The sequence below is a fragment of the Lissotriton helveticus genome, chromosome 2_1 (assembly GCF_964261635.1).
Source record: "Lissotriton helveticus chromosome 2_1, aLisHel1.1, whole genome shotgun sequence".
In the NCBI taxonomy this organism is placed as follows: domain Eukaryota; kingdom Metazoa; phylum Chordata; class Amphibia; order Caudata; family Salamandridae; genus Lissotriton; species Lissotriton helveticus.
The window spans coordinates 1,983,572,353-1,983,596,484 of record NC_136059.1 but is presented as its reverse complement, the minus strand read 5'-3'; positions in this window follow the sequence as shown (position 1 = coordinate 1,983,596,484).

Below are 24,132 nucleotides of genomic sequence, written 5' to 3'. Positions count from 1 at the left end.
AGTGGACAGTCACAACAACTAAGAACATGTTGCAAGGCATAGCCCTATGTCAGTTTGGGCGTGAATGCCATCTCTACCTCTGGAGGTGCGCTAGTAACCAGAAAATGAGTGTGTACATGTACCAGATCGTTCAGCGGTCTAGTGTTCAAGTATTTTCACATTCCTATGTCCTGTTCTCCAGCTGCCAGCCCCTACTAGCACTAAGCCTGATTCTGTGTCTGTTTCTAGTCTGAATCCTGACACCTATTTTTTATGAATATTGTCCATTAAGCAGTGGTGGCTCCTCCGCTAAGGCGGAGGAGCATTACCCCACTGTTTTTAAGCAGTGTGACTAAAGGAAAAATAAAATGATAACTGAATGTTATCATTTTATTTGTGCCAGCTGCTTAGTGAGCAGGTGGGCGGGGTTGCTCTGCTCTCAGGGCGGGGGAGGAGTGGTGGGCACACTGCAATGTGCATGACGCTTTGACCAGCCCTCGGGGGCAGGTCAAACAGTCATGCGCACTTTCCATGTTTTGCATTCAGGCTGCATTACAGCCTGGGTGGAGAACATGCCCAGTCCCCCCATAAGTGCTTAACCGCGGCACTCAGACCAATCACAACGCTGCATTGCCCCTGATCCGTGCAGGCCGCCCTGCCATTACGAGTTCCTGTACAAGGGCAATAATGAATTAATGTGTTTAATATGATTATATTTGGATCAGTCCTCAATGCATTGATAAAGCGCTACCGATAAACTGTTCAGTAAAAAAAAAACAAAAAAAGCATGCAGATTGTCTTGGTAACAGTCGATGTAAGAACAGAAGGACATTTGTTAAATTATGCGCGAGCGGTACTGTAACATCAAGTTATTTTTAAACAGATTTCTTATTTTGAAATTGTATACTACTTTCAACAATTATGAGGGGATATTTGTATGCTGCTATGGATGTGAAGAGAATGCAGGTTTTGCCAAAAACTTTGATTTATATTGGGAATGAAAAAAAGGTAAATACATTGAAATCGGGTGTGAAACTACTGAAAACAGTGGCAAAATGTGTCCAGACAGAACATTTTCTCATATTGAAAGGATGTCTTAAATAGCAAGAGATTGAACTGAAGAGATAATGGTGTGTTTCCTTTCCCTTCATAATGTGTAAAACAGTAAAGATAAACAACGGACTTCTGTGCTTCTTATGTATTAACGAGAAGAGAAATCCCTTAAAAAAAAGTCAGAATGTTTTGATAGCAATGCTTAAATATCTGGCTGTCTGCTGATACAAAGTAAAAGCCACTGCTTATTTATATTTGCCCATTTAGAAGGCATTTTAGCACAAGTTTCACCATGAAGTCTATTCTAGAACAAAGGTGATCCCTTATCTGCACATCTTTCACAAGTTCTCTTGTTTATTCTTTCTTTGGCCCAGCAGGGCTCTGCTTTGGGCACCACCAAAGGTTACTTCTCTACAGCATGATACAGCTAAATGGATTGAATCTGCAGTGTGAGGATTACATAATGTCAAAATAATATGAAATAACCAGTTGCACAGTAGAACAACACATGTAAACATTGCCAAATATAATATAACATTTTAGGTTAGATTTTATGTCCAGGGTGTCATTTGTTTTACATTTTCTTAAATTAATATGTGTAAAGTGTTAGCATCCATATTTCAAACAGCTTACCTTAACCTAATAGCATATTAAACAGGTGGATGTTTAATAATGATTTGGCTTCGAGCCCAAAGCATTACATATTAGCTATCAAGTTTTGAATTTCCAAGGGGACACTCAACATCTTTCATGATAAGACATTAAGCTGACAATAATGCGTTTTCTTCAAATAATGCAAATAGAGCCCAATATGATCAAAGGATAGCCCCAGAGACAGAAGATCTCACTCAGTGTATTATAATAGACAAGGGCTAAAAGGGAAGAACAAGTAAATACTGGATTAAAATACTTAATCCCGGAAAAGCTTCTCATAAAAACGTATTACGCAGAACTTTACGGGGGTGAATAGAGCATTTTGGAATGGCATATATGTAAACACTGAGGGCCCGATTCACAAACGGCCTTGCACTCATGGCGGGCCCTCTGTACTTGCGGTGGGACCTCCGTAATGCAGTTACCCATTGTGGGCCCCCTTCCACGACCATATCCCTCTCCACATGTCCGGAAGCCCTTTCTGAATCGGCCCCTAAGAAATCAAGTACCAATGCGGAACTGGAAACGTGTTGCACCAGGGCATGCTTCCGCAACGGCAAGGGACAGCCATCGAGCAGCAGTTTCATGCTTGGCAACCAGGAGGGCCATACCCTGGAACGACCGTTGAGCTCTCGTGTCTCTAGAGCCCTCAAGCATACCAAGCAATAGCAACAAGGACGCGCAATAGATCCCTGGTCATCCATAATTCGCAACCATAGAGTAGGATCATACCATGCAAACAAAAATTCACGAGATCCAAACCACATGGAGGACAGAAGGAGCTAGGACGGAGGCCCGCCCAATACATTCTGTTTGGGAAAGGTAAGCATAATAAAGATAATGTGTTTGAACCAACACCAATCAGGTGGAAATAGTGAGCTACTGATGGGCCTTCATGGAGTCCCACCAATCCTCATCATCAATGGTACCCAAACAACCCTCCCACCAGAGTCTGAGGTGTTGTATCATACCCGGGGAATTAATTATCAAGGTATGATAAATTTGGGAGATTCCACTGCGGTCAAGGTTTCCCATTAGGAGTTTGGCTCCAAGGGAACTAAATACAGGTAAGGCTTCTGATCCTAGGACACAAGAATGGAGAGCATGTCGGGTTTGAAGATATTTGTAGATTTGGGTGTTTGCCAGAGCATATATCACTGTATGATAGAAGCATGGGAAAATGATGCATGGTATCCATACCTAGAAACCCTGCCGAACTACGGATTGAGGTGGGAGATTTTGAAAATCCGAATTGGAACTAATCCTTGGCTACTGGAGGGGAGATTAAAAGCAGAAATGATGTATCCAGATGGGTTATGTAAGTGTGGACTGGAGACGAAGTGTGATATTTTGCACATATTGTTGGATTGCCTAACTGGTTTAGGAGTGAGGAAACAGTTCTTACGACCGCTATTTATAAAATATGGCATTAATTCAAGAGGGCAAGCAGCTACATTACTAATAAAAATGGAAAAATTGGATACTGCAATTGCACTAGGGAACTACCTGAAAGGTATAAACCGTTTGTCAAGGGAAAAGCTCAAGAAAGGATTATAACTTATTTTATTACCCACCCTTGCAGGAGACATTATTAAAGCCCGATGCACGTCTAGTTCAAATGGTCTTAATCTTTGTAAAATAATAATGATGTTTGTACAGGTTTTTAAAGATTGTAAATGCTTATTTTATTATGTTTAGAGATTTTTAACATTTTAACCGACTTTTAAATTTGGAAATACTGAAATATATGGGCCTATAGTAGCTAGGGTTTTACTAGAAATGTTTAAGCAACTTAGAAATGCAATTGTGTGATTTTAGAGATCATTACGTATCATTGTGACTGTTTGGATTGTAATGTTTTAATTTTATATGAACTCGAAGTTTAAAGACCACGGTCTAAATAAACAGATTTTTTCTCTCTCTTTCTCTCAGAGCATATGTGGCCTGAAGGTGTCCCGGCCCAGATGTCCCCCATTTGGGTGATGCCAATATGATCCCAGGTCCTAAAGCCTTGAAGCATTGCCATTTCCTTTAACCAGGTGCTATGCCAGAGAGGGATCTGCTGTGTGAGTTTGCCGTCCCACTGCACATGTCTAAGCACAGCTCTTCAAGTTAGGAACACCACTCTAGTTACTTGAGGCATGGAGGTTTGGGATTGGAGAGCCATGGAGCAGAGTCTGTAGGCGCGAGGAACCTAACAGGGATAATTCTAGTCGATAAGCAGGGTTGAACCATCCCCCATTAAACCAATCATGAATAACAAGACGGTGGGAAGCTAAATAATAAAGATAACAATTGGTCATTCCCAGGCTGCTGTCATAGGGACCTCATTGACAATGTGTGAAAGCAAAACGGGGTTAAGACCAATGCCACAAAAATATTGTGGCCATCCCGTCTAGCACTCAAAAACACATACGCAGCAGGTGGAGTTGTAAATTCTGGAAAATCTATAAGAACCATGGGAGAATCATCATTTTGTATAGAGCTATTCGCCAAGAACATTTAGGGGAAGGGATTGGCATCTAATAAGATCAGATTTGGCTTTTTGGTCTAGGGTTTGGAGATTGAGGGTCCAGGTAAGTTCTGAATATAAAGTAACCCAGTTGCCTGAGTATTTGAAGCTGAGCCAACGATGAGGATTATTCATCTGCCAATCAAAGCAGTCTCTAGATGAGGCCAGAGGAACCAATATGGATTTAGAGGGGTTTATCTTAAGACCTGAGGCTGCCTCGAAGCATCTCAGCAGATGGAGATGGCGGACACCACTCATGGCAGGGTCCGCAAGGTATAGAAGGACATTGTTCACATACAGAGCTATGCGGTCCTCTTGGCCTTCACTCCAATTCCAGTCTCTAAACTGCATATCAGTACGGACAAGCTGAGCCAAAGGCTCAAATGTAAGCACAAAGAGGAGGGGGGATAGGGGACAGCCCTGTCTAGTCCCTTCCCTATGGAGAAAGGTGCAGAGAGGACCCATTGATCTGAACTCAAGTGGTGGGATTGCAGTAGAAAGCACAAACCATGCCACGAAATTGAGATCAGATGCCGGCCCGTGTCCGCATTAGTTGAAGGTAACCCCAGTCCACCAAGTCAAAGGCCTTTTCAAAGTCAATGAAAAGGGCTAGATCATGTGGCAATCGATGACGGTGAGCCAGGGCCACATGGAGCATGCATCGGGTCGGAATAAAGCAGCATTCATCTGGGTGGATCAAAGTAGCAAGAACGCACTTGAGTCATGTAGCCAGCATGGTAACAAAGATTTTTACCTCTCTGTTAAGGAGTGATATTGAAAGGTAGTCTGTAGATAATGTGGAGGGAAGTCCAACTCCGGAGGAAAGGTGCCAGTATGATACACTTCCCTGTAAAGGGACAGGAGGTGGGGAGACGGAGTCTCATGAAATGTGGTATAATATTCCGTAAGAAAGCCATCTGGTCTGGGAGTTTTTCCCGGTTCCAATCTAGACAATCCTTCTCCAACCTCCTTGGATGTAAAGGGTTCGTCAAGCATTCGAGTTTCAGCAGGAGCCAAACAAGGGAGAGGGACTGCATCAAGGAAGTGTCTCTCTCCATGGGAGCCTCATACAAGTTTTTATATTATCAGGCGAAGGCATCTGCAATCTCAGGAAGAGTATGACGTGGGAGACCACTTTCATCAGTAATGAATCAATTTCGCTTTATTCGTTTTTTGCATAAAACCATAAAAGTAATCTTAAACAGCTCATTATACAAAGAGTAACTTAAGACTACATTTATACAGAAGAATGACATGGGTAGCAAATCTTACTTAAAAACAATGTATAAAAATGAGTATGTGATAGATCTTTGAGAAGGAAGGGAGTAAATACGGGATCACTGTTTGAACTGGATGTGCCCCAGCCATGCGTACTGGGACACAATGTAATCACTTATGAGACACTATCAACTAATCGCAACACACTATGAGCCGCATTGCTGATTAAAAAAAATTACAGACCTAAAAACAGTGTTACCAGAAAGCATTTGTAAAAAAATAAAAGCTGGGTGCACCTGCCTGAATTTCAATATTATTCAAAATGGGATTAATACATTATTTCCGAGGAATCTCATAATAATTACAAAACATAAAAAAATGGACCGTGTCCTACAGAGACTTACCGTCGCAGCCACAGGATTCTAGGCTCTGACCTCTACTACACCCACGTGGCTGTGCCAACAGGAGGTGGAAAAGATTAAAATGAAACCTGGTCAATAAAAACCGAAAATAGATACAAAAAGACCCTAGGAAGTGAGGCTAAATGGTTTGCACAGTTTTAAAGATGATGAATCTACGGACACTCCTCCCTGTCTTTTGTCCTCTGACTAAGAAAGGACTCCCTTACCCAGCCCAGGTCTTTCTTATTCATTAATTCAGGGTTGGAGAATAAATCAGCTCTTCCCAGCTGCCCAAAGCAACTCTTTATAAAATTAAGCCACAGGATATGATGGGCGTGGTCAAGGGCAATACACTCCTTAAGGATTAGTTTAAAGTTGATTCTTGATTCAACCAGAGCTTCAATCACTTTCATCAGAAATTTCAGGTATAATTCTATTCACCTGCTGACAGGAGGCCAACCAATATATAATGTGTCCTTTTTTGTCCTCCCAACCAAAAATCCAGGTGGTTGTGGCCCGCCAAAGATGTTTGGCAGCTTCGAGGAAATGATGACTGATTTGTTTGTGAAGGAGACCCTGTTGCCGGAAGATGTTCTCTTGAGGGTCAGATCCAAGGCACTGTTCCAGGTTAAGGGCAAGAGCTTCTAACTGGGTAACATGAGATGAGCTAGCACGCTCCTGAGCCCTAATATTCACCTTGCTAGCAGCCCATAAGGTGTCGACCTTCGCCATTGACCCCTCATGACTGCAGAAGCAAGCTTGGAGTTCAGCACAAAGGGCTTATCCTGGAGATACCAGGCATTAAAGCGCCCCATTGGGAGGTCCAGCATGAAGGAGAAGAGGGGAATGGTCTGAAATTTCACGAAATAGCATTTGGGAGAGCGCTTGACAGTTGGAGTCGTGTAAAAAGACTAAATGTATCCTTGAATGTGAGAAGCTGGCCTGGTATATGATTAAGGCTCACTGTTTCCCGTTTTTACAGATAAATACATACAGAAAACATTCATTTTCTTGTCTGTATTTATTTTTGAATGTGGATAAAAATGGAAATTGGGTTGCTTTTTGAGTAATTCTAAATACTTTCTGCCATGACTGCCAGGCCAATAGATGTGTGGATTGATAGATAAAGGGGTTAAAAAGAAAGGAATTTTAGTAAAGAGGCTTTGCAGTAGATATGCACAAAATTGATACTGAAATTTGTATTTTTTCATATAAGTGCACAGATTTATCTTCTGCGGGTGCTCACAGCACTGAAACCTGGCAGACATTCACGCATGAGCGCATATTTATCGGTTAAATAAATGTGGAAATATGCTAATTTCAGCTTAATTTTTGCACAAAACCCAAAATAAATATGGAAAAATACAGATAAATTTAGCAAAAAGAGAAATATGGATAAATACAGACGGAAATGGCATAAAAATAAATACCATAAAACCAGGAGCCCTATATATGATGTCCACTAATGTAAGTGGGCACCTTGCACCAGCCCAGACAACCCTTATGGTGATTTAACAGGTTTTAGACAACCTTTGAAGCTCTTGAAGTGGTAGATGTGGAGAGCAGCCTTCAGGCTTAGTCCAGAAGGAGTGTAAAGCAGCTTGTTTTACCAGAATGCAATCTTATGGTATAGATTAATTAAAAAAGAACCACACAAGGTATTTATAAAAATATGTATTTATTATATAATACTCCTTAACTATTTTAGATAGCTCTTACCCGGAGATAACCATAATGCACACAATACTTTGTAAAGAAACACAGTAAATAACACAGAATACACAGTGGGCTCCAGGGGGGAGCAAGCTATATAGTAAGAAAGTGGTATAAGAACCACGACTCGGGTCAAGACAAAGTCTAGACAACGTAAAAGTGCTGGGGACCCAAGGAGAAACCCAAGGTGAGTAGATACGGACCCCACAGAGAGCGTGTGCATTGTAGGCACATGACCGCGTACTACGTACAATTGTATGTGAAAGTCCCGGTTGAATTTTTAAAGATTAAGGACCCTTCCCAGTGGACCTTAAAGAAATCCAGAGGAAGACAGAAGGCTGGAGAGCCACCCCACCCGTGGATACTCTAGTACCCACGTTACCTACACCAGGGAAGCCAGATGCATAGGTGTCGGAAACCGCAGTCGAACCCAATGGAGGACGTAAGGAAAGTGCTGCTGCTGGAAGAGGAGAAAGTGTTCTGTGGAATCCAAAGGTGGATTCTAGATGAGCGGTACCTGCAAGCAGAAGGAACAGAGTCTATGTCACTCAGGAGTGACCAGGTAACATGGAAGACGAATGCCCTCTGATGTTGGGTGTTGCAGTATGGATGACGATGACCTTGACTCTCCAGCTGTGAGGACCAGGCGATGCTGAGTAAGACCAGGAGCCATGCACGAGCTGTCCCACGTCGGATGTCGATTGCTGAGGGATCGGTGTCCAGTGGGAGTACCAACAAGCCATGGCAACTGCAACCCACGCAGATGTCGAAGAAGGTACAATGTCCGGACCAGAAAGGTCCAGGGGACTCACCAAAAGCAGGGGAGTCGGGGCAGGCCCGAGCAATCAGCAGAGCCCACAAGAAGCAAAGGTGACCCTCAAATGGACCCCCAGGCCAGAGGCACTGGAGTCTTGAGAAGACCTCAAGCAGCTCACCAAAAGAGGCAGACCACGATGCACAACGATGCGGTGGGGCCAAAGTTTCTGGTCACAGGAGGTGCTCGAGGTTGAGGCTACTTGGAGCCCAAAGGTCTTCTTGGCAGGAAGTCAACAAACCTTTGCAACTGCAATTTGACACGGTTCACAGGGGTTTGGTTATTGCAACCCCCACAAGGGACACTGGCCTCAAACTTGGTGAGAGGGAAGGGGAGGCCCCGGGGGCTGTGGAAAACCACAACCAGTGTTGCAAAACCTTATGGAGTCCGGAGGACCTCAGGATCAGCAGACAGGTTGACATAGTTGCTGTGCCTGCGAATGCAGGGGAGTAACTCTTTCACTCCAAGGGAGATTCCTTAAGGTGTCTTTGATGCCCACAGGCCTTGGAAGGTTCCTGTATGGTGTATAGACACAGACAATACAGCAGACTGGAAGGGAGACAAAGTCGAGCCCAAACGAAGTCCGGAGTGCCCAGACGGTAGAAGAAGAAGTGGTGTCTGGTCTGAATCTTGTCCCATGATGAATCTAGGGACCCACCCACAGGTAAGTCATTAAGTATCCTAAGGGAAGGGTTGGGACGATTCAAGGCACCTTCCCAGAGGAGTGTCGGGACAGTGGGGAGGTTACTTCCATGTCCTTTGTCCAGTTTCGCGCAAGAGCGGGAGCTGACGGCTCCCCGAACTGGTTTGAACTGGACTATGCATGGAGACACCAAATGTACCCCTCATGCAGGCTGAGTGGCGCTGGCAAGCACACCCACCCTGCCCCAATACACTACATCCTGTCTGGGAGGTGGTCAGAGAATTGATAAGGCCTGCTATAGGGGTGACTTGTAGGTTTTAAGTGTTGTGATCCTAGATATAGGAAACCTATATCTTTAGTAAGTGGCGCTAGCAACAACTTAACCAGACTGCAATGGCAGGCCTGTAGTTTCATTTTGAATGGTCTCCCATGGGTGGCATAATGCATGCTTCAGCCCATGGGGGACCTCTGGGTGACCTATGCCCTGGGTACCTTAGCATCACATACTAGGGACTAAGAAGGGTCCCCCAGTATCCAATCTGGGATGTACCGAAGTACTGAACATACCAATTTATTGGAGAAAGCAGGTAGACGGGTTCTGATCCCAGTCAGACTAGTCAATAACAGCTTTGCACCAGGCAAAAAGTGGGGGTAACCATAATAGCAGATCCTACTTTCCTACACAACCCCCCAAACGTAATGAGATGAAACTAACCTTGCCCAGTTGAGTCTTCATTTTCTAAATGGAAATATATGGCGAGTCCATCTGCATTGGCATGGTTACTCCCAGATCTATGTTCCACTGTATAGTCCATCCCCTGTAGGGAAATGGACCACCTCAAAAGTTTGGGGGTTTCACCCTTCATCTTCATCAGGGGCTTATGGTCTGTCTAAACAATGAAGTGAATGCCAAACAAGTATGGCCTCAACTTCTTCAGGGCCCAGACCACAGCAAAGGCCTTCCTCTCTATAGCTGACAAATGTTTCTATCTGGGTGTCAACGTTCTGCTGATAAAAGCTACTGGTTGATCCTGGCCCCCTGCATTCAGTTGTGATAACACAGCCCCTACCCCTAACTCAGATGCATCTGTTTGCACAATGACATTTTTTGAGTAATCATGACTATGCAGAATGGAAGCAGTGCACATGGCCTGCTTAAGGTCATCAAATGCCTTTTGACAGCTGACTGTCCACCAAACTTTCTCGGGCATTTTCTGTGATGTGAGATCATTCAGAGGGGTCACTTTATACCCATATCCCTTTACAAATCTCCTGCAATACCCAGTCAGGCCCAAGAAAGCTCTGACCTGAGTCAGGGTAGTTGGAGCAGCCCATTCCATTATGGTCTGGATTTTGCTCTGTAGTGGTAAAACCTGGCCTCCACCTACCAGATGGCCCAGGTACACAACCTTACTCTACCGTATCTGGCACTTAGTAGCCTTGATAGTGAAGCCTGCTTTCTGCAGAGCCTCCAAAACATTCTTGAGGTGGACCACGTGATCCTCCCAGGTAAAACTAAATACAGCAATCTCATCTAGATATGCTGCACTGTAGGCTTCCAGACCTGTTAGAACCTTATTCACCAACCTCTGGAATGTGCCAGGTGCATTCTTAAAACCAAAAGGCATCACAATAAATTGATAATGCCCACTCGGGGGGTTGAAAATGCTGTTTTTGGTTTGGCATGTTCAGCTAGTCTGATTTGCCAGTAACCAGCAGTCAGGTCAAATGTACTAAAGAACTTGGCTGAGGCCAAAGTGCCAATAAGTTCATCTGCCCTAGGAATTGGATGAGCATCAGTCCTAGTGACTGCATTAAGACCTCTGTAGTCCATACAAAACATAATCTCTCATTTCCCACCCTTGGTGTGAGGTTTAGATACCAGGATTACTGAGCTAGCCCAAGGGCTATCTGAGAGCTCAATCACTCCCAACTCCAGCATCTTTTGGACCTCTGTCATGATGCAATCTCTGACATGGTCAGGCTGCCTGTAGATTTTATTCTTGAGAGGTAGACTCTCAACTGTGTCCACTTCATGGTAACACCAGGTGGTTTGACTGAGTGTCAGAGAAAATATATGCCTGTATTGATTGAGGACCTTACTGCAATAAATCTGCTGCTGATCACTGAGGCTGCCTACCAAGGCCCCTCCATCATCAGAGTTCTGAGAGAGGGGATCAGGGAAAGGGGCACTCTCTTCCTGCTGTCCCTCTTCAGTTGCCATGGGAAAGCCCATGTCAGCTCTCTCAACATAAGGTTTAAGGGTGTTCACATGCAGGACCCTAAGGGGAGATCTGGGAGTGCCAAGGTCCACCAGGTAGGTGACCTCACCCTTTTGTTCAATTATAGTGTGGGGTTCACTCCATTTGTCCTGGAGAGCTGCGGGAGCCACAGGCTCCAACACCCACACCTTCTGAACTGACTGGCTGGTAAACAGTCAGGACAGCCTTTTGGTCATGCCAAGCTTTTTGCAGTTCTTCGCTGGCCTCCAGGTTTTTGCTTGCTTTCTTCATGTACTCAGCCAAGTGGGAGTGCAGACCAAGTACATAGTTCACTATGTCCTGTTTTGGAGGTTTGAGAGGTAACCCCTATGCCCCCTTCACCAGACACAAAGGACCCCTGACTCGATATCCAAATAAAAGGTCAAGAGGGCTGTACCTAACCCCTGTCTGAGGAACCTCTCTGTAGGCAAAGAGAAGGCAGGGTAGTAGGACATCCCATTTTTGCCTAAGCTTTTCTGGGAGGCCCATGATCATACCCTTGAGGGTCTTGTTGAATCTTTCAACAAGCCCATTGCATTGATGATGGTAGGGTGTGGTGCATTTGTAAGTCACTCCACATTCTTTCCACATTGCAGTTATATAACTGAACATGAAGTTTTTACCTCTATCAGTTCAGACCTCCGTAGGGACGCCCACTCTGGAAAAAGTTCCCAAGAGGGCCCTTGCCACCACAGGAGCTGTAGTGGTCCTAAGGGGAATAGCTTCAGGATATCTAGTGGTGTGGTCTACCACGACTAGAATACAACTGTGCCTAGAGGCTGTTGGAGGGTTCATGGAACCAATAATATTAATTCCAACCCTCTCAAAGGGTACCCCAACTACTGGAAGTGGAATTAAGGGGGCCTTTGTAGTACCATCTGACTTACCATCGGCTTGGCAAGAAGCACAGGAGCGACAAAATAGCTTAGTGTCCTTAGACATATGGGGCCAGTGAAAGTGAGGAGCAAGCCTGTCCCAAGTCTTGCTTTGCCCTAAGTGTCCTACCAGAGGAATATCATGGGCAAGGGTGAGTAGAAACCCTCTAACCTTCTGGGGTATAACCAACCTCCTGGTGCCACCAGGCGTGGGGTCTTTACCCTCTGAGTAAAGAAGTCCTTCATCCCAGTATACCCTATGGGGCCCACTGATATTCCCTGAGGCCTCAGCAGCAGCTTGCTGTCTGAGGAGGTCAAGAGAGGGGCAGGTTTGCTGCTCAAAACCCAAATCTGCTCTGGAAGGCCCCCGCCCCCAAACCTCAAACTGATAAGGTTCAAGATCATCTGAGGCAGTACCTTCACAGAGGCTAGGATAATCTCCCTCAAGAGACTGATCCTCACAGCCTTACCCCTCCTGCTCTTGGAGGGCACCTAATCCATTGTTCCATGATCCAGGGCCTGTTCAGTGAAAAGCTGTTTGGCCTGAGCCCTTGTCACAGCAAACACACTTGCAGTGATGCCCAACATTTCTGCATGAGTCCTGAACTCTACTTCAGCCCAGGATGAAGTTCCAAATCATTGCCCAACAAACAATCTACAGGTACGTCTGAAGATGACACAAACTTCTTAGGTCCAGTTACCCCTCCCCAGCTGAGATTCACAACTGCCAAGGAATGGTCGGTCCTGACATTGCTAGCATTGGTCACTTGGTACACTTGTCCAAGTTTGATCTGGTCAGGAGACACAAGATTCTCTGTCACCATTGTGACACTGGCCCCTGTGTCCCTGTGGGCCATTGCCTCTTGTCCATTTATTAAAGGTTGTTGTCTGTTCTTGCACAAGTTAGTGGGACTTACCAGTAAGGTGGCAATATCTATGCCACCATCACAGACTAAAACAGCCTGAGCTGGAGTCCTGTCTAAGTTAAAACCCACCTCACAACCCAAGGCTAACCCTACTAATCTCTTGAGGCTGTACTACCACTTGTACTGGAGCTAGGGGGTGCAGTTGCCTTAGGGGCAGTGATAGTAGACGTTTCCTGGCTTTAGGACAATCAGCATTATTGGACTGGGCCCTTTTTGCTGGGTTATCCCTGAACTTTATGCCTTCCTCCTATATTTTTTCTGACCTGTTGGCTATTTTATGACTCTGGGCACTTTACCACTGCTGATCAGTGCTAAAGTGCATATGCTCTCCCTATTATAAATTAATGTATGAATTTGTGATTCCATGATTGGCTCGTTTGGTTTACCTGTCAGGCCCTAGTACAGTGCACCAGGAGTGCCCAGGGCTTGTAAACCAAATGCTGCTGGTGGGCTTGCAGCACTGGTTGTGCCACTCACAGAAGCAGCCTGTAAAAGTGCGTCTAACGTCTGCCATTGCAGAGCCTGTGAGCACTCTGGTACTGCCATGCTGACGGGGCAAGTGCACCCACTTGCCAGACCCTAAACCTTCCCTTTTCTTCATATCAGACGCCCCTATGGTAGGCATAAGGGCAGGGTGCATTGTGAGTGTAAGGTAGGACAAGCCCTGGTGTGTGTGGCATGTCCTAATAGTGAATTACAGCCATTTTCGTTCTTCACTATTTCAAGGCTCCCTGCTCTCCATAGGTCAGAATGGGCAGTTAGATTATTACATTTTATAATCCTAACTGACTCAGGGAACAAGGTAGAAATTCGAGTTTAGTATGCCTGAACTCAGAATGATAAAATACATCTTTTTGTGAAGTTGATTTTAATGTTCTGTGTTTGGAAATACCACTTTTAGAAAGTAGGTATTTTCTTGTCTAACTATCCAAGCCTGCCTCTGCTAGGTTGTGTATTCCTTGTCTGGAGTTTGAGTGATAGGGGCTGGGGGATTTCAGGAGACAGGGTGAGTCCGCCCAGTGGTGAATAGAGAGATCTGCATCTAGATGAGAGGGAGGAGTTGCAACTGGGACCTGAATAGGGCTGTGCCTTCCCTCCACAATGCTGGCTCCACCCCCTGTGGTGCGTCTGATGTCTCTGCCCTGCACTGTGAAAGGAGAGAAGGAGACATGTCAACAGAGTACTCCAGGGCCGTGGTTTCCGTCCGCAATGCTGGCTCCAACTCCTGTGGGGCGTCTGATGTTTCTGCTCTGCACTGTGAAAAGAAAGAAGGAGTCATGTAAACAGAGTGCTCCAGAACTGGTTTGGACTAGGCAAAGGCCCCTCTGCCCTCAGAGGACAAAGGATTTGGGGGTATAAGTATTGGGACCCTGATCCCAAGAAATTAGATCACTTTTGGACAAGATGAAACCTTCGCTGAGGAGAGGAACCAGAAGAAACTGAGGAGAGACTATCCCTAAGCTGAAGTGCTGCTTGGGGGATTGGCCTGCAGTGGTTGCCTGACTGCCAAAGAAAGGAGAAAGGGACTTTTGTACTTTCATTAACTTGTAAGGATCTCCAAGGGCTTGAGAGAAGAGCGTGCCTCCTGCTGAAGTCTCGGGGACAACAGACTTCAACCACCAGCTCGCCAAGAGTTCTTTGGAAGGGCCCACTGCTGTTTTGGGCCTTCTGAGGAACTGTGTGTTCCAAGGAGCAGGAAGCACGACTCACGAAGAAGAAGCGTGTTACTGTCGCAGCCTCTGCCGTCGCATCTCTGAACAAGGGTATCGCCGCTGTTGCTGACGCATTTCACCGCATCACAAGAAACGTCTCGCAGCATCAAATAAGCGTGTTGCAGCCGCTGCCGTTGCATTTCTGAACAAGGACGTCGCTGCTGTAGCTGACGTATTGCACCACAGAAGCGCCTTGCATCCACGGAGAAGCATGCCGCCGTCTGAGCCGCTGCCGTCGCATCTCTGAACAAGGGTGTCGCCGCTGCAGCTGCCGCATTGAGCGGAAGTGTCTCGCATCGAGGGAGAAGAGTGTCGCCGCCAAAGCCGCCGTCGTCGCATCTCTGAACAAGGGTGTTGCCGCTGCAGCTGACACATATAGTCGAGACTTCTCGCATCATCGGAGAAGCGCGCCGCAACAAGAAGAAGACAACAACTTTATTTCTTTGCAATAAAATTTCAACGCATCACCATCTTTGCAACTCTTTTCGTTGCCCTGGGTGTTGCATCTTAAGGTACATTGACTCAAAGTGTCGCATTTTAAGATCTAAAGAGAACTAAGCTAATGCTACCATTTTAAGTATAGTATTGTGGATTTTTGTCGTTTGTGGTCTTGTGTTAATTCTATATAAAGAATACTTTTTTTAATATACAACTGCGTGGTGTCCATCTGTAGTGTTGTCACTGGATTACTGTAGGTGTTCACAAATGCTTTACACACTGTCTCTGAGATAAGCGTGTCTGCTTGTGCCAAGCTACCAAGGGGGTGAGCAGGGGTTATTTTAGGAGTGTACCCCCTTACCCTGACTAGAGGAAAGGGTCCCTATTTGTCACAAGTACCTACCTGAGCCAACTAGAGACCCCCAAATATAACCAGCATCCTTTGCCCAATGGGTATTTACCTTCCAGACAAAGCACCAAGGTTTCTACTTGACTTTCTTGGTTGTTTGTGACCCCCCCCCCCCGTAGACGCAGGTTTTTGAGGCCCTTGGGAAGACTCTTTTTTTATCTTTGCCCTTGTCCCCATCCTTATCCTGGGACTTAGAAGAATCCTGTTTTTTCTGGTCACCACCATTACCCTGGATTTTCTGCTTCACCCTGGTTCTGACCCATTTGTCTGCATTCCTTCCCAATTCTTGGAGAGATGTCAGAGCAGAGTCTGCCTGGTACTGGTGCAACAGCTGGTTCTTTCAATTATTAAGGATCTGCTCCCTCATAATCAAATTGTACAATACTAAGTAGTCATGCACTTTGCTGCCATGTAAACAACCTCCCAGAGGTTTAATGGCACAATCTACAAAAGCTATCCAGTCCTGGGTCTGTGCTTTATGGGTGTCTCTGACTTAATTCCGCATTGCTCAGTGGTTAAGCCAAATCCATCAATGAGAGCACTTTTCAAAACTGAGTAATTATTAGCATCCTCTTCTCTAACAGTGAGGAGCTTATCTCTACTTTTGTCAACAAAGGAGAGCCACAAGATAGCTGCCCACTGCTCCTGGGGGACCTTCAGAACTTTATAGGCCCTTTTTAAAGCAGGTATCCATTTGTGGATGTCATCCCCATCATGGTAGGGAGGAATATCTTGCTTAGGTTTCTATGGTCATGAGAAGTTTATCTAATTTTAGGGACACTGTTGCTGCCACTGACTCTAGTACCAGTTTCTTCTTAGCCCTCTGGATTTCTAGGGCCAGCTGCTCTTGCCCGAGCCTAAGCCTAGCTTTTACAAGTTCAAGCATTTGGTATTCACTATGCAAAGAGTTCTCCCTCTTATTAGAAATGAGGGTCCCTACTGAATGTCCTGAGGCATTGGAATCTGCAGAGGAGGATCTAGACCTCCTTGGTCTACTCTGCACTTTCCCAGGAGGAACAAAGGGGGCATCCTCTTGACCACCTGTAATATCCTCTGGGACGTCTGAGTTGTCCAGGTGTAAGTCATCAGGTTCCACCTAGTCAGGGTTAGATTCAAGGTCAAAGGGAGTTCCCCTCCTGGCCTATCCTCATTTCCCAGCCCACCCACTCTGTCCTGTTCATCTGACGCACTGGTTTTCCTGAGGTCATCTAACAGTAACACCTCTAGGAGGCGTTGAGTCTTGGCTCCTTATCCCTATCTTCAATGTTCTAGAGGCACGCAGTGCTTTTAGTTCTTGGTACAAAACGTCACTGTATCTAGCAGGCAGAGAGGCACTGGCATCTCCTTTGGAATACATACTAAGCATGGTGGGGGTTACACCTACCTAAACTAGTGGTTGGAGAAAGGGTGTGCTAGACCCTTAACTTACCCAACCTTAAGTTCAGTAGAACGTACTATTCTAAGCTTGTATTATATGTGTCTGGTACAAAATAATGCAGGCTCGAATCCCAACTGCTGCACACCAATGTGAGAAGCTGGCCTGGTATATGATGTCCACTAATGTAAATGGGCACCTTGCACCAGTCCAGGCAACCCTTATGGTGATTTAAGAGGTCTTAGACAGCCTTAGAAAGCTCTCTAAGTGGTAGCTGTCGAGAGCAGTCTTCAGGCTTAGTCCAGAAGGAGTGTAAAGCAGCTTGGTTTACGAGAATGCAATCTTATGGTATAGATTAGGTGAAAAGAACCACACCAAGTTTTTATAAAATATATGTAATATAGAATACTCTCTAGAATGTTCAAGTATCTCCAACATGGAGATACACACAATATGTTAGCAAAGAAACACAGTAACTAGCACGGATTACACAGTGGCCCGGGGGGGGGGACCAAACAATATACAAAAAAAGTGGTATAAGAACCACGACTCGAGTCAGGACGTTGTTGAGAGGACGTAGATTTGCTGGGGACCCACAGGACTACCCATGGCAAGTAGATTGCGTATGCAGTGTGGGAGCACGTCCGCAGTCTATGTGCAAGTCGCGGTTGGATTTGTATAGATTAAAGACCCTTCCCTGTAGACCCTGAAGAAACGCTGTGGAATACAGAAGAGTGGAGGGTGGAGAGACACCCCACCCGTAGATACCTTAGTACCCATGTTACCTACACCATGGAAGCCAGGTGCATTGGTATGAAGTGGTGTCAGAAACCGGTGTCGAACCCTATGGAGGACTTCAGGAAAGTGCCGCTGCTGGAAGAGGAGAAAGTGTCTGTGGGAATCGAAACGTGGATTCTTGAAGAGGAGTACCTGAAAGCAGAGGGGACAGAGTCTGTGTCACTCTGTGGTGCCCAGGAGACTTGGAAGACGAATGCCGTCCGATGTCAGGTGCTTCAGGATGGATGACTAGGACCTTGACTCTGAAGCTGTGAGGACCAGGCGATGCTGAGGAAGACCAAGACCCACATACGAGCTGTCCCACAAAGGATGTTGAGTGCTAACAGGTCGGTGTCCAGCGGGAGCACCAACAAGCCGTGGCAAAGGCACGCCACGCAGGAATAAAAGAAGGAGCAACGTCGTAACCAGCAGGGTCCAGTGGACTCACCAAAGGCAGGGGAGTCAGGGCAGGCCCCGTGCAATCAGGAGAGCCCAAAAGAAACAAGTGTGACCCTCAAGTGGACCCACTAGCCAGAGGCACTGGAGTCGCGAGAAGACCTCCGGTAGCTCACATAAAGATACAGGCCACGGTGTACACGATGTGGTGTGTCTGAAGATTCTGGTCACAGGAGAGGCTCACAGTTGGGGCTACTTGGAGGCGGAAGATCTTCTCGCAAAGAGGCCAACAAGCTTTTGCAACTGCAAGTTGGACGCGGTACACAGGGTTTCGGTTATTGCAACCCCCACAAGGAAGACTGACCTCAATCTTGGTGAGAGGGTAGAGAAGACCTCGGGAACTGTGGAAAACCACCACCTGTGTTGCAAAGCCCTCGGAGTCCGGAGGAGCTCAGGATCTGCATACTGGTCACTCCAAGGGAGAATACTTCAGGTGTCTTTGATGCTTCACAGGCTTTGGAGGGTCCTGTATGATGCACAGGCACAGACGATGCTACAGACTGGAAGTGGGACGAAGTCATGCCCAAATAAAGTCCTGCGAAGTCCAGAGTGCCCAGACGGTAGAGGTGCAGTGGTGTCTGATCTGAATCTTATCCCACGACTAATCTAGGGACCTACACCCAGGTAAGCCCTTAAGTACCCTAGGGAAAGGGTTGGGAAGATTCAAGGGACCTTCCTAGGGGAGGGTCTGGACAGGGGAAAGTTACTCCCATGTCCTTTGTCCAATTTCACGCCAGAGCGGGAGCCGACGGCTTCCAGCACTGGTTTGAACTGGACTATGCACAGGGACACCAAAAGTGCCCCTCATGCAGACTTTCAGGTGCTGGCAAACGCACCCACCCGGCCCCAATACACTAATTCCTGGTCACACCTCCCTGTGACAGGATGCCTATTGTTCCACCTTCCTCTGCCCAAGCTTGGCTCAGCAGCAGGAGGTCAGAAATGTGTCTCTGGTCGGCAGCAACCATTTTGTGCTGTCCGGGACTAGAAGGTTGCCACAGGTAACACTGAGAGCCTAATGGAGGGCTCTTCCAGTGCTTGGAATCATACCTCCCACACCATTTATGGTGTGGAGGTATGAGTCCAACATGTTTGTTACCAAACATGATAGGATTCGTTGCATCCATTTTGGAGATGGTTATTACATAATTATGCGGTGCCCCTCTATATAGTATATGGCTGCTTCACTGACAACCCAGGAGAATGGACTCCTGAAGGCTGAAGGGGTGTCCTGCTCATGCAGGGGACACCCTCTCACTTAGAACCAAGCACACTGCCTTCAGGATTGCAAAGGCCTGCTATAGGGGTGACATAGGTTCTAAGTGCAGTGACCCTTACGTGCATGCACCAACTTACACAGGCTGCAATGGCACCCCTGTAGTTCCATTTTGAATGGTCTCTCATGGGTGGCATAATACATGCTGCAGCCCATGGGAGACCTCTGGGGTACCTATGCCCTGGGTACATGGGTACCATATACTAGAGACTGACAAGGATACCCCAGTATCCAATCCTAAGTACTGAACAAACCAATTTAGAAATGCCCTGCCTGAAAAGTTTCAGCACTCCGTCCATCATCTCCTTGTGTTTTCTTTGCTCACCCTAAGTTGGCAGGGTATGTCCAGATGTGGGTCCCTTGCTCACTTTGCCACTGGATTCAAGTTAGCCTGGCTGATTGGGGGTGTTACCCCAAAACCAGTCCCAGGATGTTTGTTTCCTGTCTAGGGAGGGCCTAGCCTTGCAGTTCAGGTAGGACTGTTCCCATGAGGCACAGGGTCAAGACTGATTTGCATATGGCTGGATCTAAGCTGGGGTGGTGAAGTGAGCTAAAGAATGATGATGGATTCAACCCAGATCTGTGACTGGGGGTGAGTGTCTGAAAAGGTTCTCCTTGTGTTCATTCAGAATGCCCTGCAGTGCCGTCTGCGCCCAGTAGTGCTGCCAACCTTCGTGCAGCACAGCAATTAGAGTGCTGGCTGTATAGGTCGAGCCTAGCGCAGCGCGCATGCTTTGCTCTAGGAGAGGGCCTCTTGGAATCACTCCCGACTTCCCAGAGACTTCTCCGTGTGGGTTGGACTCCTCCCACACATTCCATTGGCCGTTGCGTGTGGCTTTCAATAATGAAAGCACGCAAATGGCCAAAGACGGGAGAGAGCAGCGGTGCGCAGGCTGGCAGCTGCTTATGGATCAGGTTACTCATTTATAGCACGGTCGCTTTCACTTTCGCGGCCGCGCTTGTTGTTTATGTAACCTGTCATTGTGTTCTGTAGTGTTTCCTCCCTCACCTTCTACTTCATCAAAATTGTCAATAGAAAGACAATTAAAGAGGACAAGCAGGAGGGTGCGCCAAATTCTGTTTCACCCAGGGCGCTATCTGAGCGCTGAGGAGAAGACCACGCCACCCCAAAAAAGGAGTGTGTTCTTTTGCTTCGCTGGTGTCCTACCTCCCTTGCATGTTTTCTACGTCACCACACCTGGCTTGTTTCACTTCCCATGTGTTTCTCTCCAGTCCCTTTTATTGTGTCACCTGTTTCTCTCCAACCTGCTTCACGTTCCCGCTTCTCTCATTTCTCTCCCCCCTTCAGATTTCCCCTCCCTCTGTTTCTGTAACCTTGTGACCTGTTTCCCTTTCCTCAATATTGTAATCACTTCTCTCTCTTATGCCTCTCCCTTTGGGTTCTCTCTCCTCTCGACCATCTGTTTCTCTCTCTCCTTTTCTCTCTCCCCTCTGCTTCTCGTTTGCCAACAATTCACTACACCCGCCCCTCTCACACACACAGGCTTGTCTCTAGCTTTCCGTTGTTTCTCACACTCATGTAATGTGACCCCTCTTGCACTCTTGGGCCCTGCATTGCACTTCCCTCCCCCGCCTGTGTTTCCCATAACTTCTCACCAGCAATGCTTCTCACCCCTTATCCTCTTGAGTCTCTCCTCCGTTTCTCATGCTCCCTTCTCCGCTATCCCATGGATCTGACGCCCCCTCTCTTACTCCATACTTTTCTCTCCCCTTGAACCCCCTCCTGCGCACACACAGCTATGCAGTTTCAACTTTACGCCCTAGGGACCCCTCATCCCCGGATATCCCCAGAACACCCTGTAACCCTAGCCCCTTCTTTTGCTTTTCCGCTTCTTTAGGGGTTCACACCTCTCTCATGTGATTTTCAACCTCACTCCTAACCCCCCTCTGATTCTCTACATATCCACACTCTCTTTCTGCCGCTGTCTCGCTCTCTCTCTGTCTCCCCTCACAGATGGGTCTCTGCAAATCGCCCCCCCCCCCCCTCTGTTCCGTAACAGTCTCCAGATGGCGCTCTGCTGCTCGCCACCCTTTCTGGGAGTTGTTCTTGGCAGCAGCGGCTGCAGCTGAATTGTAGGAATAATTCCTTTATTTAGGAGCAGCCAGGGGTTGAGAGCTCCGCTTCTAACATCTGGATCTCATTGGCACCCATTTGGACACAATGTGTTGCATATATATATATATAAGTATATATATATATATATATATATATATATATTCTTTTAACTCTTTATCCGCCACGGGCTACGAACGTGAAGTCAAGAGCCACGTGTCGCGAGTAGGAAAGGGAGGGCGAGGGTCAGAGATCAGGCCGCCTGATTGTCCTGGCCTGTGATTTCACTGTAAGATGTTATATGTATATTTATTTGTTTAATTTTTGTCAACGTCCTCGTAATATTGTGGTACATTTGTGAATTTAATGGACCCGGTGTACAGCTTCCCCTTTGGAGCAACAGGGAAGTGGGGAGTCTTAAACCAATCACCCCTGCAAAACCAACAAGGGGTCCCCCTGCCCTCATCCGCCATCTTAAAACCTGGTAAGGGGTCCGTGCCATCTTGATTCAATGTGGCCCGCTACCAGGGTCCCCTCATGTCCTATTATTCTCAGTAGTACATCAGTCTGGTTTCATTGTGCACTCAGGTGTGTTGTGTTCACTAGTACATCACTATGGTTAGCAGCTACACTGCTCTACAACATAGCTTTAATACATTGCCGTAGCCAATAGCTCTGGCTAAACACTTATAGGCCCCAAACAAGCGACCTATTGGCAATGCCAATGCTTGTTTTAAAGTTTGCAGAACAACACATGCACACCTGCGTCCGACAATGACTGCAGTTGGTGGTGCGCCGTGAGCACGTCAAATGCAGGATTTCAGTTCACTGTGAGCTGATTAAAGAAAGCATGCTAAGTACTTTCAATCTGCTCTACGATGATGTGTAAAATTTGGTCTGAACTTTCCCAGCCTGCCTCAACCCAACTCTGCTATGAGCCTGCCCTCAGCCACGATTATCCAATGGAAACGACACATGAAAGGTAGGCGTTCACTGCTGACATCACAAACGTGAAGCACATTCAACATACTTGGACCCGGCTGGGGCAGCCTGTGAAGACATACCAAGCAGACATCAAAGGAGTACAGGTATATTTATTCTTAATAATTACCGGGCCTACCGCCTTATGGATCCGGCCCTGTGAAATAAGTGCCAGTGCTGAGCTCCGGAAACCCTGGCACAAATTAAGCACGGAGGATTATGCTTCTGAGGAAGGCCAAATACAAGAAGAGGAAGGGAAGGGAAGGCATCAAAGAAGAAACAAACAAATAAAAATGACAAGAAGGCTAACCAGCAAAACCCGGTGGACCAGCTGAAAGTTTGATATGGTCCAAAAGAGGTAGTTTACAAACAGACAGCTAAAAAATATCTTTAGGCAAGACCTAAAAATGTAAAGGTTGAGGCCGAGATCACGTTATTGCAATGGTAATTGGATAGATTGAACACACTGAAGAATATAGTGCAAGCAGGGTGGTCAGAAGTAAATAAAATATATCGATAAACACAATTTTGCTGTAGACTTACACCTACAAGTGCAATGACATTAAAGTGAATCTACATTTTTGCTAATTCACATATTATGCATTTGTAATTAGTAAATAGAGGTGAGTAGAGACCTACTATGGACCACCCACAATTTGCATATGCAAGTCATGGATGTGCCACTGTTTGTCTGATTTCGTCATCATAGATCTACATGTAGAAAATATATCATGACAAATATGATTTGAGGTAACAGTACAAGCACTGAATTTGCACATGGAGCTCAATTTACACACACTAGTTTTATGTGGAATATTACAAATTGTAGAAATCGGAAACCAGCCACACCCGAGCCACTTAACGCATGCCTGTAAGCAAGGGTTAGCCCAAACACACTAAAATCAAGAGAGTTGCCAACTTCCAAGTCTGCACTGCTGTGTTCCCACAGCAATAAACAAATATAAATGCGCAACACTGAAGAAGAGGACCCACTTCACAGAGGCAGACATGGTGGCCCAATATGTGGTGGACCAATAGGATGAACGTTTTAGTCTGTTGTCACACTGGCACAGTACAGCATCTCAGTGACTTGGTAAATGCCAAAGGTCTAGTGGGGAGGTCAAAAAGAAATGACAGGATGAGAAAATGTGTGTGAATGAGAAGTACACCATGATTTTGATGGCAGTAGCACTGCCTGGTGACTGACATCAGGGTCACTACCAAAAATATCCATCTAGCACCCCTGCATGCTGCGAGGACTGGGAAAAGGCATCTTTCCTCTCAACATCATCAGTGCTGCACACTCACTCTCTATCCAGCACACTCTCATGGCTTCGTCCTCCAGCTCCCCTCTGCAACAGTTTAAACCCCTGCACACTAAAAATTGCTCCCCTGTGTCTTCCACCACAAAGGTGCAAATATGCTTGCAAAATTATATTTCACCACATTTTCTACAGACATGGCGTCATGCCACTACAACCACTGACAGAGGGTCTATGGTGCAACTGGAACTGGCCACCCAGCCAACCACTGTGTCAGTAGTGTCATGGGTTTACTGTCCTTCCTTCACTCACATTACCTTTCC